Source organism: Pyxicephalus adspersus, chromosome 1, assembly GCF_032062135.1.
Source record: "Pyxicephalus adspersus chromosome 1, UCB_Pads_2.0, whole genome shotgun sequence".
NCBI lineage: Eukaryota > Metazoa > Chordata > Amphibia > Anura > Pyxicephalidae > Pyxicephalus > Pyxicephalus adspersus.
The window spans coordinates 22118458-22132828 of record NC_092858.1 but is presented as its reverse complement, the minus strand read 5'-3'; positions in this window follow the sequence as shown (position 1 = coordinate 22132828).

Here is a 14371-nt window from a genome sequence, read left to right as displayed (position 1 = left end):
GGATATGGTAGCAAATGTTTTCATTACTGGAACTGATCCATTCCAGGTTCACTGGATTGCTCAGCTTCACTGATGAACGTGTATCTTCTCCAGCCTTGGAGAGCTTTTATAAATCAGGGCCATTGAGACTGGTCAGGTTCGCATGTCAGGATACTTGTTCCATTGTCACCTTGTGACAGAAAAACACTTTAATGCTTGTCAAATGCACAATGACCGTACTCTGCACCAATAAACAATTTTCATCATTTCTTCATCCTCATTAAAGCCTGCTTGCAGGGCTGCCAACTTACCTTGTTGACAATTACAAACCATATTGTTTCTTTAGTTTATTAGGGCTCATCTCCATCAAGCAAATATAAAAAATACCAATAAATGCAGTTTATACTTTATACCAAATCACTTAAGATACACTTTTTAAATATTGAAAACTTTAAGCTTTTGTTGCATACAGAAAGCGCACCTCAATTCTTCTATCACCAAAAAATTGCAGTCTTTTAAACTTTTGAATATATTTTCCAAACAGATGAATTAGTTCATAAAAGGTTTATGTGACTCATGCTTCAGATGTCATGTGAACATTTTTTATGTCAAACTGTGCAGTATGTCTTTTTTCCACCCCACCCCCCAAAAAACAGATACAGGTAGTCCCCGAGTTAAGGACATCCAACATACGGACAACTCCTAGATATGAACGGGGCTTCCCTGCTCGCTCAAGTGCAGGACAGAGGCTTGATAGGGGTGAGAGGGCAGTTTGCATGACTTGCAGAAGAAATATTTTGTTAAACACAGCTGAGACTGAGCTCTTCTGTAAGCTCTTGTAACTCTTTCATAACCAAGACAAACTCTGCAGTTGTTTCTTTTTGCATATCAAAGCACAGCTTGCTCCAGAAGTTATTGAATGTCTAGGCTCCATAAAGTTTTTTGATTTGTTTGTGATTAGCTAACAATAAGGACTTTATAGAGTAACTGACACCACGCTGCCTTATTATTATGTTGAGACAAACATCTGTCCTAATTGTATTTATTAAAAGGATATACATGTTCCGACTTACATACAAATTCAACTTAAGAACAAACCATTAGTCCCTATCTTGTATGTAACCTGGGGACTACCTGCATTTCCATTTTTTCTGTACTGGATAGACAAATCACATGCTGGTCTTGTATCCCCAAAATTGTCAGTTTGACCCAAAAGTTGCAGTCTTAAACATGATGGTGTTTCAGTCCTACAATTAACGTGAGAAAACATCTAGTTACAAGATAGTAACTCCGTCAAGTTATGCCTTGTGCAAGAGAAGGAAGGCACAAAAGTCTAAGAGACAACCATACTATTAGTGGTTGAAACATTTGATACGGAATTCCAGGAATATTGTATACATAAAAGAGACATATGTATCAATAACTCAAAGAATTTAGGTCCTTTGTGTATTTCTTTTGGATCTGTGCAGTAATCAGCTGTGTAATTTTGGCTCTGTGCAGGAGCTTCCAGTAATTAAGATCGGTCACTGCTTCTCTTTACTCGTGTAGGGTGTCTATCTATCTTCTATGATTCTCTGAAGGCAGTAGTGGTGGACCTGCTGCATCCTCCCCACATCACTGCACAGGATATTTGTTTTTGTAAATATATTATATTGCAAGGAGATACATTATTTGTATGCTGCTTGTAGTGTATGCTGTTTTTGAGATTTTGGCAATGAATATCATTCTGTGCACTGGTAGAGAATTGGCAATGTATATTGTTTTAATGATGCCGGAATGTGCTGCTCTCCATGGTGCTAGAATGTTGAATTGGTGTATACAATACAAGAAGTAATGCTGCGTATACAGGGCAGCTACACAAGTACATTTGAATGGAGCAGGATGAGTAATGTTAGTGTTTATATTCGGCTACCTCTGAGCCTATGGGACTGGTCTGGGCTGTATGTAGTAGAGAACTGAGGCCCTTCGCAATTCTCTATTGGGGGGCTCACTGTTAATAATCCTGTCTGTCCCTGGCTCGTACGTTTATTAGTTAAAAGGTAAAGAGCGATTTATAGTTTACAGGATTATAGTCTTCTCAGGGTAGAACTGACTATAGTAAGAAAGATTTTGGTACCATTGCAGAGAAAAAAATCCAAGGAGAATAAAGCCTACTGTATGACGGACCCTTGTACAGTGTTACTGACTCCAGAGAGAGGATTGAGGTTAAGGCTATACGAACATGAATGTAGTAAATGGTATGAATGGAGTAAAGTGGTAAAGAACATTTGTGTCTAGAGTTGTGGCAAGGATGTAGCAGGGTGCTAGAAACATTCTTGACAAATGCAAATTTGTCAGCTGCACATCCATGATACAAACCTCCAGTTCTACCACATCCCAAATGTACTTTATTAGATTGAGATCTGGTGACTGTGAAGGCCAACTGAATAGAGTGAACTCATTGTCATGTTCAAGAAACCAGTTTGAAATGATCTGAGCTTTGAGATATGAAGGTTATCCTTCAGCAGATGGGTACACTGCAGTCATACAGGGATGGGCATGGTCAGCAACAACACTAAGGTAGTATTCCCTAGCCTCTGGCATTTAAACAATGCTCAATTATTACTAAGGGGCTCAAAATGTGTTAGGAAAACACCCCACATCATTTCACCAAGGTCTGCCAAGGAAAATGTAGACTAGGCTCCTTCAGGAAGTAGGTTTAGCATGTTCTATGGATTTTTTTAAAGAAAAAGCTTGCTGCTTTTCTACTAGCACAGAATATAACGGGGTTAAAAAGAATGACACCAGAGACTGTTGATCCAGGGAACACCCGATTGCCTTAAAGTTGGGAAGAAATTGTTTTTCCCCTGTTGGAAAAAATTGAACCATGCATTATAAGAATTTTGTTTGCCTTCCTCTGGGTCAGGAATGCATATGTTTCTACCTAGAATTTTCACATTGTCCAGTATGTTTTTTTTTTCAGTAGTGGTTGAACTCAATGGATTGTTTTTTTTTCAACCTGACTAACAAAGTACCCTTTTTAATGCATACTGTGTAGTGTACTGAGTAGGAACTAGGCAGTGAAGTATTTATAGTATTACATAGTATCCCCAAGGTAACTAAGCTTTTCCAAAGCATTAAAGCATTAAAAACTTTTCTAAATGGGTTGTGGAGACATAACCAAAGGTTTAGTGAATGTGCATTTCCTTTAAATTCCAAGGGGTCATTGTATACACAAAATGTGGGTAATTCTGTAATGTAGGAGATGATATGGCAAGAACATTCTTTCAATTTGGAACACGTTTTAGGTGTCCACACATTGCCATGCCCAAACCACAACTCAGAATTATTTTAAGGTTTAATATGTTTTTATTAAGAAAGGCATAGTAAAATATACCATACATTTTGTACAAGAAAGATCCATACAAAAATGCAAAAAAAAATTTTAAGTGTGAATAACAGTGCAAACATTAGAATAACAATGGTATTGAATTTTACAACCGGGATAAAAAAATGGAAAGAAAAAAGAATAAAAGATAAAGAAAAAAACCCATAACAGTAATGATTATGCATTAAACATAAATTCTGAATTAAAGGCAGAATGAGCAGGAACCTAGGGAGGTAAATAAAGGGGGGGGGGGGGGGGGGTGGCACCATTTATTAGGAAGTAGAGTGAAAGTGACCTAAGGTTAGCAATTCGACAATTCGATGTCTGGGAAGGAGAACTGAGCCTTGATTTCAATTTGGAAGAGGTGCTCCCAACAGGCCCAGTGTGTAGTAAATTTATCTATTGAATCATTTTTTTCATAGGTTTCCAAGAGCATCTTGTAGATAACAGAGACTAGATGACGTGGAGTTTCCACCAATGTACACAACAAATGAAGACAGTTGTCTATGCACGTTAGGGAAAAGTTGAAGGGCCTTGCAAAATCTAGCAAGCTGCATTTGTAATAATCAAGATTGTGGAAATGAGGGGTTAAAATTAGGTGAAATAAAGGTATCCTGGGTGGAGTCCAAGAAGTGTCTGGCTTGTGGCCAGTCTTCTCTGAAGTATCACTCTATGTGTTTGGCATGAATTCCCATAGGGAGACCTGGATGATCAAAAAGTGTGGTTAATGGAGATGGTAGGGTGGATAAGGAATAGCGTAAATTGTAAATTAAGTGCTAAATCCTCAATAAAGCCCTGGTGAGTGGGGAATCCAGAGGCTATTGTCTAAGAGTAGTAGGAGGTAACCATGGTAGTGCTCTCAGGTCCAGCCGCTATAATAGAGAGTTTACTTCTATATGACCTTTGCTCAAGTTCAAAATTAGGTAGGCCCATGCCTTCTACCTGTTTGCTTCTACAGAGGGAGGCATGTTTAAGCCTTGGTCTTCGGCCGCCCCAAATAAACTTGGTAGATAGTGAGCGCACTGTATGAAAAAAACTTTTTTGGGAAGAAATAGGGAGGGTTTGAAATATATAGAGAAACTTGGGTAAAGAGTCTATCTTCAAAACATTCATTCTATAAAACCTAGATAGATTGATTTTCTTCCAATGATTGAGATCCTTCTGAAGTGTCCTAAGCATCGGGACATATTTAAGCTGGTAGAGTTTGGTTAGATCATAGGGAACTGCTATACCCATGTAAATATTGTGAGAGGAGCTCAAACTAAAAGGAAAAAATGCAAAGATTTTTGGGAGGCCAGTGCTTTGGGTAAGTTATTGTTTAAAGCCTTTGTTTTGGAGAGGTTCATTTTAAAGTTACTATGAAGGCCAAATCTGGGGAACTCCTGTAATAATGAAGAAAGGGTAATAAGAGGTTGAGTCACATAATAAAGAACATCATCTGCAAATAGAGCCATTTTATGCTGGGAATGGTAGGGGATTGATTTCCATGAATAGAACGGTTATTGCGAATAGCAACTGCCAGATGTTCCATAACCAATGCAAAGGGAAGGGTGGAAAGTGGACAGCTCTGTCTGGTTCTGTTAGATATAGCAAAAGGTTCAGAGTGGGACTCATTACCCAGAACCTTAGCAGCAGGAGAGGCATACAGGGACATGATTCTGGATCGGAATTCAGCACCTATACCGATTTCTTGGAAAGTCAGGTCCAGGAATCGCCAGTTGATCCTATCAAAGGCCTTCTCTGCATCTAAAGAAACAAGACAGGCTGGCATTTTTTGATGTTTGGCATACGGGAATAAATGCAATGTTCTGGTAGTGTTATCCCTGGCCTTGCCACCTGGAATAAAACCTACTTGCTCAATATGCACCAGGGTTGGCAAATAGGAGGCTTACCTGTTTGTTAAGATCTTGGCAAATAATTAAATATCTACATTTAATAGGGATATGGATCTTTACCAGGCCTAGGGATGACTGAGATACTGGCCAAAAGCATGGGCAGGGGAAGAAGGTGATCTGCATCTACTGCATTAAAAGAGCAAGTAAGCTCAGGGAGTAGAATAATGGCGAATGCCTTGTAAAAGCGTGGGGTGAAACCATTCGGACCAGGCCCTTTGCCCGATTTAAGCTGTTTGATAGCTTTGGCAAATTTCTCTGATGTAAGTGGGTATTCTAGGGCAGCTATCTGTGCCAATTCCAGTATTGGTAAGGCTGTGTCATGTATGTATGACTGCATATATATTCTATGGGATGTTCTACACTGAGTTGGTGATAGAGAAAGATTATATAATGTAGCATAATCATTATCATAATCCTAAACACCTTGGCTATAGCACGGTTACCATGCACCTTGGAGCCTTCAGATAACCTAAAAAGGGATGCAGACCTTAGGTGATCTAGGGTGTGGGGTTTGAGCCAGATGTTTTCCACACTTGTTGGCAAATTCATAGTAATGCCATTTGGCCTTGTCTCGAGCAATGATTGACTGAGAGTCTAAGATATGTAAAAGTTCTCTTCTGATATTTGAGAGGTCTACACGTGTGCAGGAATCGTGTGAAAGGAAGTTTCGATTATGTTGGAGCTCAAGCTCGGCAATTTTTTCGAGGAGAGATTTAATTTGCGCCGACCTGGCTTTTTTAAAGCGGGACCCATTTTGAATTATTACCCCCCTAAGTACACATTTTAGGGCCTCCCATTGCGTAAAAGGATGGGTAGAATCGTTTGAATGAGTGAAACGAAAGGTGCTTATAGCCCTCTCAACTTCTGCTGCACATACTCCGGAGAAGTGAGTCATTAAGGGCAGAATTGGAGGGTAGACCCAACTCTAAATGTATTGGTGCATGATAAGACCAAAGGCGTATGCCCATCTGCGTCTTGAATGGAACATCTAGCAGTGGTTGCGCAATAAGGAAATATCCAATATGACTATAGGTGTTGTGGGCATATGAGAAGTAACTGTAAAATTCCTATGAAATGATCTTTAGGTCAGCTACTATGATCCCTAACCACTTTATTATAACTTTTGCCCCATGACAATGGGACAATGGAATTTTGGATATCAGATTCTGTACCAAACCCTGACTGATGGTGATCCATTCTTGTCTTGTTAGTGCTTGGATTTGATCACAATTTGCAGGCTCTTGCTTGTCCACACCCTCTTTTTGAGAATTTACCATGTTGTTTTCAAAGGGATAAGATTAACCAATTTCCTGGCCATGAATGAACGATTTTAATGTTATGATTCCTAAAGCACTTTATTATAACTTTTGCCCCATGACCTAGTGCTCCATAATCCTGAAAATACACAGATTATCACCATATTGATGGTTTATTTGGGGAGTTGCTCTTGGAGGACATTTTGATACCATTCATGGAAAAGTTCTTGGGCAGAATTATTTACACATCACAAAGATGGTGGTTCTACCAAGTAAGACATAAGAAGCTGGAAGAGTGGTGGGGAGCAGTTGGGTTTTTGCATTTCAAAATTGCTTAGGCTTTACATGATTGTTTATGCAAAACTGTAACTTCTGTTAGAAATATATATATATGTTTTCATCCAGTAATTTAAACCAAAACTAAATGGCTTTAGTTTTTTTTTTATTTTTTTCAAGCTCAACCATTTACTGGATCATCATCAATCACTTCAGGGTGAGATGTTCAACTATGGTGAAGAATGCTTCTGGACGCCCAGGAGTGTCCATCAAGCGTCAGGACTCTTCCAGGGAAGTCTTCCACAGAATCATGTTGGCACCAGTGCAGTGCTTTCCTAATAATGGCAGCAGGTGGATGTTAGTGCATCTGCACACACAGTGAGGTGAAAATGTTTTGACAACCTTTTTTCAAGAAGGGCAGCAAAAAGGCTACTTCTTTTCAGGAAAAACATCAAGGACAGAGTGGAATTCTGATAAAACCTCCTTCCAACTGTTTGAGACATCTGGAAAATCAATTGTCCAGAGAAGAAAAGATGAATGCTATCATTCAAATATCATTCATATCAAGTTCTAACAGTGAAGCATACTTATAAGACACTAACAAGACGTTAAAGGTATACATATAAAAATATCAAATTACACCTAAAATAAAACTAATTTAAAATAAAAATGTACAAACATATACACAATGTTAAAAATGTGAGCATAATCATCACTGTGTTTTCTGACGCGTTTCGCACTCTATGCTTCATCAGAAGGGACATCCACATTTTTGTGTCTAGAATAGACAAACCCTTATTATCATATTTAAAATGTTATATAAGCATATTTCCACATATCCAAACACATGTAGTAACTCACAATTGTCCAAAGAAGAAGACCAAGAACTTTTCCATGAATGGTATAAAAACATCCTCCAAGAGCAACTCCCCCCAACAAACCATCAATATGGTGATGATCTGTGTATTTTTTCAGCATTATATTCAGAACTGTCATACTTACAGCAGTCATCCAGACAGCTTTACTTTTATTTGCTTTTTAGATTTGCTTATAGCATTCTCTACTTTGATAGCAAAGAACACATTACAATGGAGATCAGTAACAAGTTAGCATTCAGTTTCTAACCCTAACAATATTAGGCCAATTGGAACACCCCTTGCTGTACAACATTAGGGCCCCATGGTAGTTTATGTATACAATGGGGAGTGTTCCCATTGGCTGATGCTTGTAGGGGCAGGTAGTAGGTTGTTAAATTCAGATGAGAGTACAGAAGAGGTGCCAGTAGTAGTTGAAATTACAACATTAGGACAATATATTGGGCTATAAATCTGATTTCCAGAGCCTCCAAGTCCTGTTCATCTGTCTCTATAAACCTCATTAGTATTTTTCATAAGATTGCTTTCAGTGCATTCTAATGTTTGTATTATTTGCATCCTTAGTTTCTGATTTAATTCATTAAACATGGTAAATATTTACATTTAAAGAGAGTCCAATGTCTGCAAAAGAAGTGCTTTCACATGCAGCAATTATATGGAGAAAATGACAGTCGGCTGCATTAATGTTATAATATAATAAACGTTCTCACTGGGTGTAACTATGTTAAATAATTCTCTACAGCATCCAAGCACAATGCATCGCCAAGAAATCCAGCTCCATACATGGATTTGCTCAGCTGGTCTATGCAAATGCAGCATGCATTTCAATTGGTGTAATATAGAAAAGATAAGTTATTTATATAAAAAAAAAAGGAATAAAAAAGATGCCAGATGGGTATCACTGGATTGCATGGTTTGTGATCATTTACAGTGACTTAATGAACGAGTGCTGTACACACAAAACCATTCAATGGAGAGGACAAACTAGCGTCTCCTTGCACGGCTTTTCTCCATATTAGTGTACAGTGGTTGTTTATCATCAATGTGATGAAGGAGACCACTGTACACATTTTTGTTCAAGATGGGCATGACCACAGAAGAATTATCTGACATGTATAGCTGAATGCTTGCTCTGTAGATTGCACACATGACACATATTTAGTCCAGCAGAGGATAGGTAGATTTGGAAATTAGCCTTAAGAGCACTAAAGATTGAGTTCATACTTGCAGTTCTTGTAATTTATGTCCTTGAAGTCTTCAGGTTACTTTTTTCATAAGTGTCATGCAAGAATGAAGTGTTCAAGTGAATCCCTGCACGTCTCACGCAAATGTACTCACACTCTTCATTCCTGCCTGACATTTGTAAAAATGACCTGAATGTCCACCTTATGGAGCCGGAGGTCTTGAAATACCATAGGTCATTGAATGAAAATACAAGAGAGAGAAGAAAGGAGGGGTACGAAGGGTCCAATAAACAGAAGAGAGTTTAATTGTGTAAAACATTTATCTCTGACAAATAATGACAAAAAAAGTATCAGGATGGCACGATGGGAAATAGATGACAATGGGAAGCTGCTAAAAGAGAAACTTTCAGTAAATCTCTCCAAAACATGCACATATTTTGTTTTATTAACATTTTCTCTCTTTAATTGTATTTAATTTTATTTTTTTTTTAATGCTGCAAGTATTGAAATACCTGCTTGCCTGCCAGAAATCAGGTGCACCAGGCTTTGCTAACTTTTGCTGTGTTGAAATCCTAACCAGTGTTGTCAGCTTTACTTGCCGGACTACAGAACCTTTCCTTCTTTCCTTTATATTCTTCTCTAGATGGAAGCATTCTTTTTTTTGTTTTTGGCAAGATATGTACAGATGTATTATATGCACAAAAGCTGTAAAATCATTTAGAAAAGCTGCCCCTGATTAGGAAAGTGTTCATGTCAAAGTTTTTAAATTTCAATTTGTTATCTGTGCAGTGTTATTGGAGTTCTGTAGAGTTCTCATGTACACTGCAACTGTAGCCAATGCAATCTACAGGAACATTTTAAAGTTTTTGAAACAGCAACAACCCTAATAATCCACAAGCAAAGGCGGCTCTCCACAACCACCATCATTTCTTGTAAATGTATAATGCACACTGAGTGACGGAAATATAAACTAATCAGCAAATGCTAGTTGACTTAAATTGACCTATACTAACTCAGACAGACACACCACAAAGACATGCACACAGGACGCGCCCTGAAACACAAAGCCAACACTGCGTAACACTGTTCATAATATAAATGCAATTTTAAAAATTTAAATATATTTATATATCTATACAAACACGCTACATATAATACCGTAGAAATCTAGGCATTTACTGTAAAGGCTATGAGCCTTGAATAAAATAAAGAGAAACTTATTTTGTGTTATGAACCTTAAATACACTAATAAAATATTGAGAGAATGAACCCTGCTAAAAATGATTTAATGTTAAATGTATTGTACATTATTTTGTCATCTCCTATACCTTCACCTATTTACTCCAACCTGATGCCATGTCTGGACTGTGCCTCATCTCCCAAGAATCTTTAATATGACATGATCTGTGGAAAGATTCTGTAGCAGAAGTTCATAGAGGAACTCTTCCTATATTTTTTTTAAGGAACAACATGCATCTGGGAGCCCACATATTATTATGTTGTATTCATATAGTGCCAACATATTCCTCGGTGCTGTACAGAGTCTACAGTCCTGTCACTAGCTCTCAATGTCCCCACCATAGTCATATGTCATTATACAGTCCAAGGTCAATTTAAGGAAGGCAATTAACTTACCAGTATGTTTTTTGGAATGTGGGAGGAAACCAAAGTGCCTGGAGGAAACCCACACGAACACGGAGAGAACATACAAACTTTATGTCGAGTCCTGGCTGAGATTCTAACATAGAACCCAGCACTGCAAAGGCCAGAGTGCTAACCACAAAGCTTTTCATCCTTCGGTTCATTTTATAAAGTTACTATAGGTGGGCAACATAATTCACATGGAAGACACAGTGGTCTGTACTAGGTTGACCATCATGTCCTATCTCATATCCATGCCGGATATACTGCTTATCTTATGTGATTGCAGATATAGTGTAAAAGCTTCATTCACACTTGTTAGTTCATGCAACATCTACAATATCTTGCACTATGTTATGTGCTATATAGTATGTCTTATGTGACATATAGTATGTGTAGTAGTGTGTTGTGTGTCACTCAATATGAAGGACACTCCAACCCATTGCCGCAGACCATGTCCTCCGTACAGATGGCAGGCACAGGAAAGTGGCCAGGTTCTGTCTCTGGACACAACCGGCCCACTTTCCCATTGCAGGTCTGAGCGGGTTCTGGCATCATGACGTCATTCTGGGGGAAGTTTTTTCGCCTTTGAGTGACACCCTGCTCCCCGAGCATGCACGGTCCCGAGCCAGTAAATTTAGTGGTCCCTGGGTCCAAAAAGATTGGCGACCACTGCAGTAGAGCACAACACAATGCTGCACATTGCAACACACATTCTGCGTTTTGTGGTGTTCTGTATTGCCAAAAAATGGCTAATGTACATGTTGTCATCCAACAAAATGAAGATGCTGCCTTAACACAATGGTTTGCGTAATGACATGCCGTAATGCATATTCAAGCTTGTGCAATAATGCACTACAACTAAACATTTGGTCTCTTATCATAAAACAGGCAATTTAACTTTCCCTCTCTCATTCTCTCGTTGATAAATTGTTGCCATTGAAACACGTGGACCTAAAAGATTCACACAAGGGGATGTTTGAGAAAATGTCTGATTTCTTGTTTTATAAATGGAGCCCTAAGTATAAAGGTGTCCTTAAAATAGTAACATTGTATCCATACCAGGCACGTCAGTCAAGTTCTTCCAAAAAATGTGCACAATTATGTTAAAATATAGGCAGTGGGAATTTAGTTTTTTTTTAAACTTCTAACCTTTGAATATAAGATACACCATATCTATTCTATACACACTCAGATCACTGCATAATATGTTGGAAAATTGCTCCCCAGTGAGAGTGAAGACATTTTCCTATATTGCAGCGGAGCTGAAAGGCTAATTGCTGGCTATGAGCTGCATTAGCTAGAATGGCTTGAAATAAGAACTGTTTGAGTTCTATATTCATATAGCTGTTAGATTAGCACATACACTTACATGTTATTTTCTTCATTTATTCCCTGCTTTCTATGTTACTTTTCTGAGTGCAGTGTCTGTGACAGAGTGCCTATTCACTGAATATACACTGATTATCCACATTAGTGTCTATTATATTTAATCTGCTCTCTTGTCTGCTGTACATGTGTGGGCTGGAGACGACAGTCTTATATTGTGATAACAATGGCTTTGTTATAATAATTTCTCTTTTCACATCTCTCCCTGGCTGACTAATTTACTAAATAGGTCAACACTTATGGAGTGTTTGAAGAACCTCATATTTTTGACCTTTTGCTTTTTTTTTAACATCACTCTGACAAGCAGCGCTTTCAAATGTCATATATCTTCTATTCCTGGGGTATAATTCAAAGCAGCAAAAATAAATAAACACAAATGTATCTTTTTTTTTACAAATATAGGTGTCTAACCTATTTTACAAAAGCTGTACAAGCATGGTGCTAAATTGCTTCTAAACATAGTCATATGTGGGGTAAGGTACAGGTAAGAGAAAGAAATATCCAAATGCAACATGTTTTTTAATATCTTCTAGCCATTTTATGACACATAAACCCAACAGCAAAACTGAGACAGCGATAAAAAAAAGATGAAGAGAGGAATCCAAATAATTCTGTATAGCAAAATAGTATACCCAAAACTACTGTATAGACTATAGGTGCAATACAAAAAATGTTACCACAGGAATAGGGGGGCTTTCTTTCATTTTCAAATACTATTGGAAAAAATAATTACTCTTGTTAAAATAAAATACTGATGTGTTAGCTTGTGAATTGAGCCACCTACTAGATTGTAAGCTCTTCGGGGCAGGGTCCTCTCCTCCTGTATCACTGTCTGTATTAGTCTGTCATTTGCAACCCCTATATATATATATATATATATATATATATATATATATATATATATATATAAATATAGATCCACTATACAATGTTATAAATAAATATGGCACTTAAAGTTCTTTACGTACCTGTGGTTGCCACTCCTTGGCACATAGCAAAGTGCTGCTGTGTCTGCAGGAGTGGCAAACTGAGACGCAGGTTAACCCATTTCCATACACTGCCCTTACAATTGCTGTTGCGGTGCAGCCACACAGCCAGAAGGACAATGTGCTCCCAGAAACCATGCTGCAAACATGCAGTGCACTAAGTAGCTCTCAATTGCTCCATAACAGAATAGGAAGGGATAGGAGCATTGCTGAGGAAGCCATGGTGTAAATGAAGTATGTCTTTTGAGATAGAGGTAAGAGAGACAGGGATGAGAGACTTAATGATTTTACTACAAGGCCCCATCACATAAACAACAGCAAAAACAACATGTAAAAGCAACTCCATGTTATAATTAGACAAGAAATTAAACTATAAATATGGCACCTCTGCAATTTCATTCAGGGGACATGGTCTCCGGCTCTGGCTGGTGTGCCCCTCTTCAGTCCTTCTCCTGACCCCGAGCCGCAGACCACCAAAAAATTATTTGCAAAATAAGAGTGGGCACGCATGCCCATTCCAGAAAAAAGCGAGGGCACGGCGTTCCCACCTGTGTCCACCCCACTAGACCCCTGGTAAGAAGCCTTTGTGTAGGCTAGCTTTTGGAGTAAAACTATTAGAAGTGGACAAATATGTGTAACAAGGCAGCACATATTGATGGGTAGAGTTTTTTATGTTCTAATAAGGACATAGTGATTTAGTGGTTGTAGAAAATTTGCAGTTATACTTTCAGTCTTCAACACCTCCCAATTTCAGAGAAATTGAAGTTTGAGGAAAGGATAGTATAAGGCAGGGATAGCGGGACAAATGCTAACCCTCATTTTAATGTTGACCTTATAAGAAATCTGATTCGGCCTTGGTACTATACCCTGCTTTTGCTCCCCCTGGGGTTACGGTTGGCAGTGGTGGCAGTGCTTCTTGTCTTCTAGTTGGGGGTTACTGCTGCTGGGGTTGGGCCTTTTTTTCTAGAAATCGGATTTATGTCTGGTGCTTACTGCTGGTGCTGTGCCCTTTTTTTTGCAGGGGCCTGGATGTCTGAGGGTTACTGCTAGGGTCTAATGTCTGGGGCTTTCTTCATGGGTGTTACAGCTGAGGGCTGGCTGCCTGAAGGTTACTGCTGGGGCAAACATCTCAAGTATATTATGACTGCACTATTCTATGCTTTTGTTGTGGTTGACTGGGAATCTTAGCCCCTTGGAAACTTTTCTGCGGATGCCCATGTGGGCTTACTATGCTATACTATGAGCAGCTTTGGGTATGTAACTTTTAACCACATATACTTTAAAGCTCTCTGTGAAGCACAATAATTTGGGATGACCAGATACTAACCTAAGTCACAAGATGTCCAGAAACATTGTTCAGAGGTTCTGATTCTCTTAGGATAATGTACTAAACCACTATTGCCATAGCATTAGAGCCTGCTAACAATCTATCTTTCTATCTATCCCTCTATCTATCTATCTATCTATCTATCTATCTATCTATCTATCATCTATCCCTCTATCTATCTATCTATCTATCTATC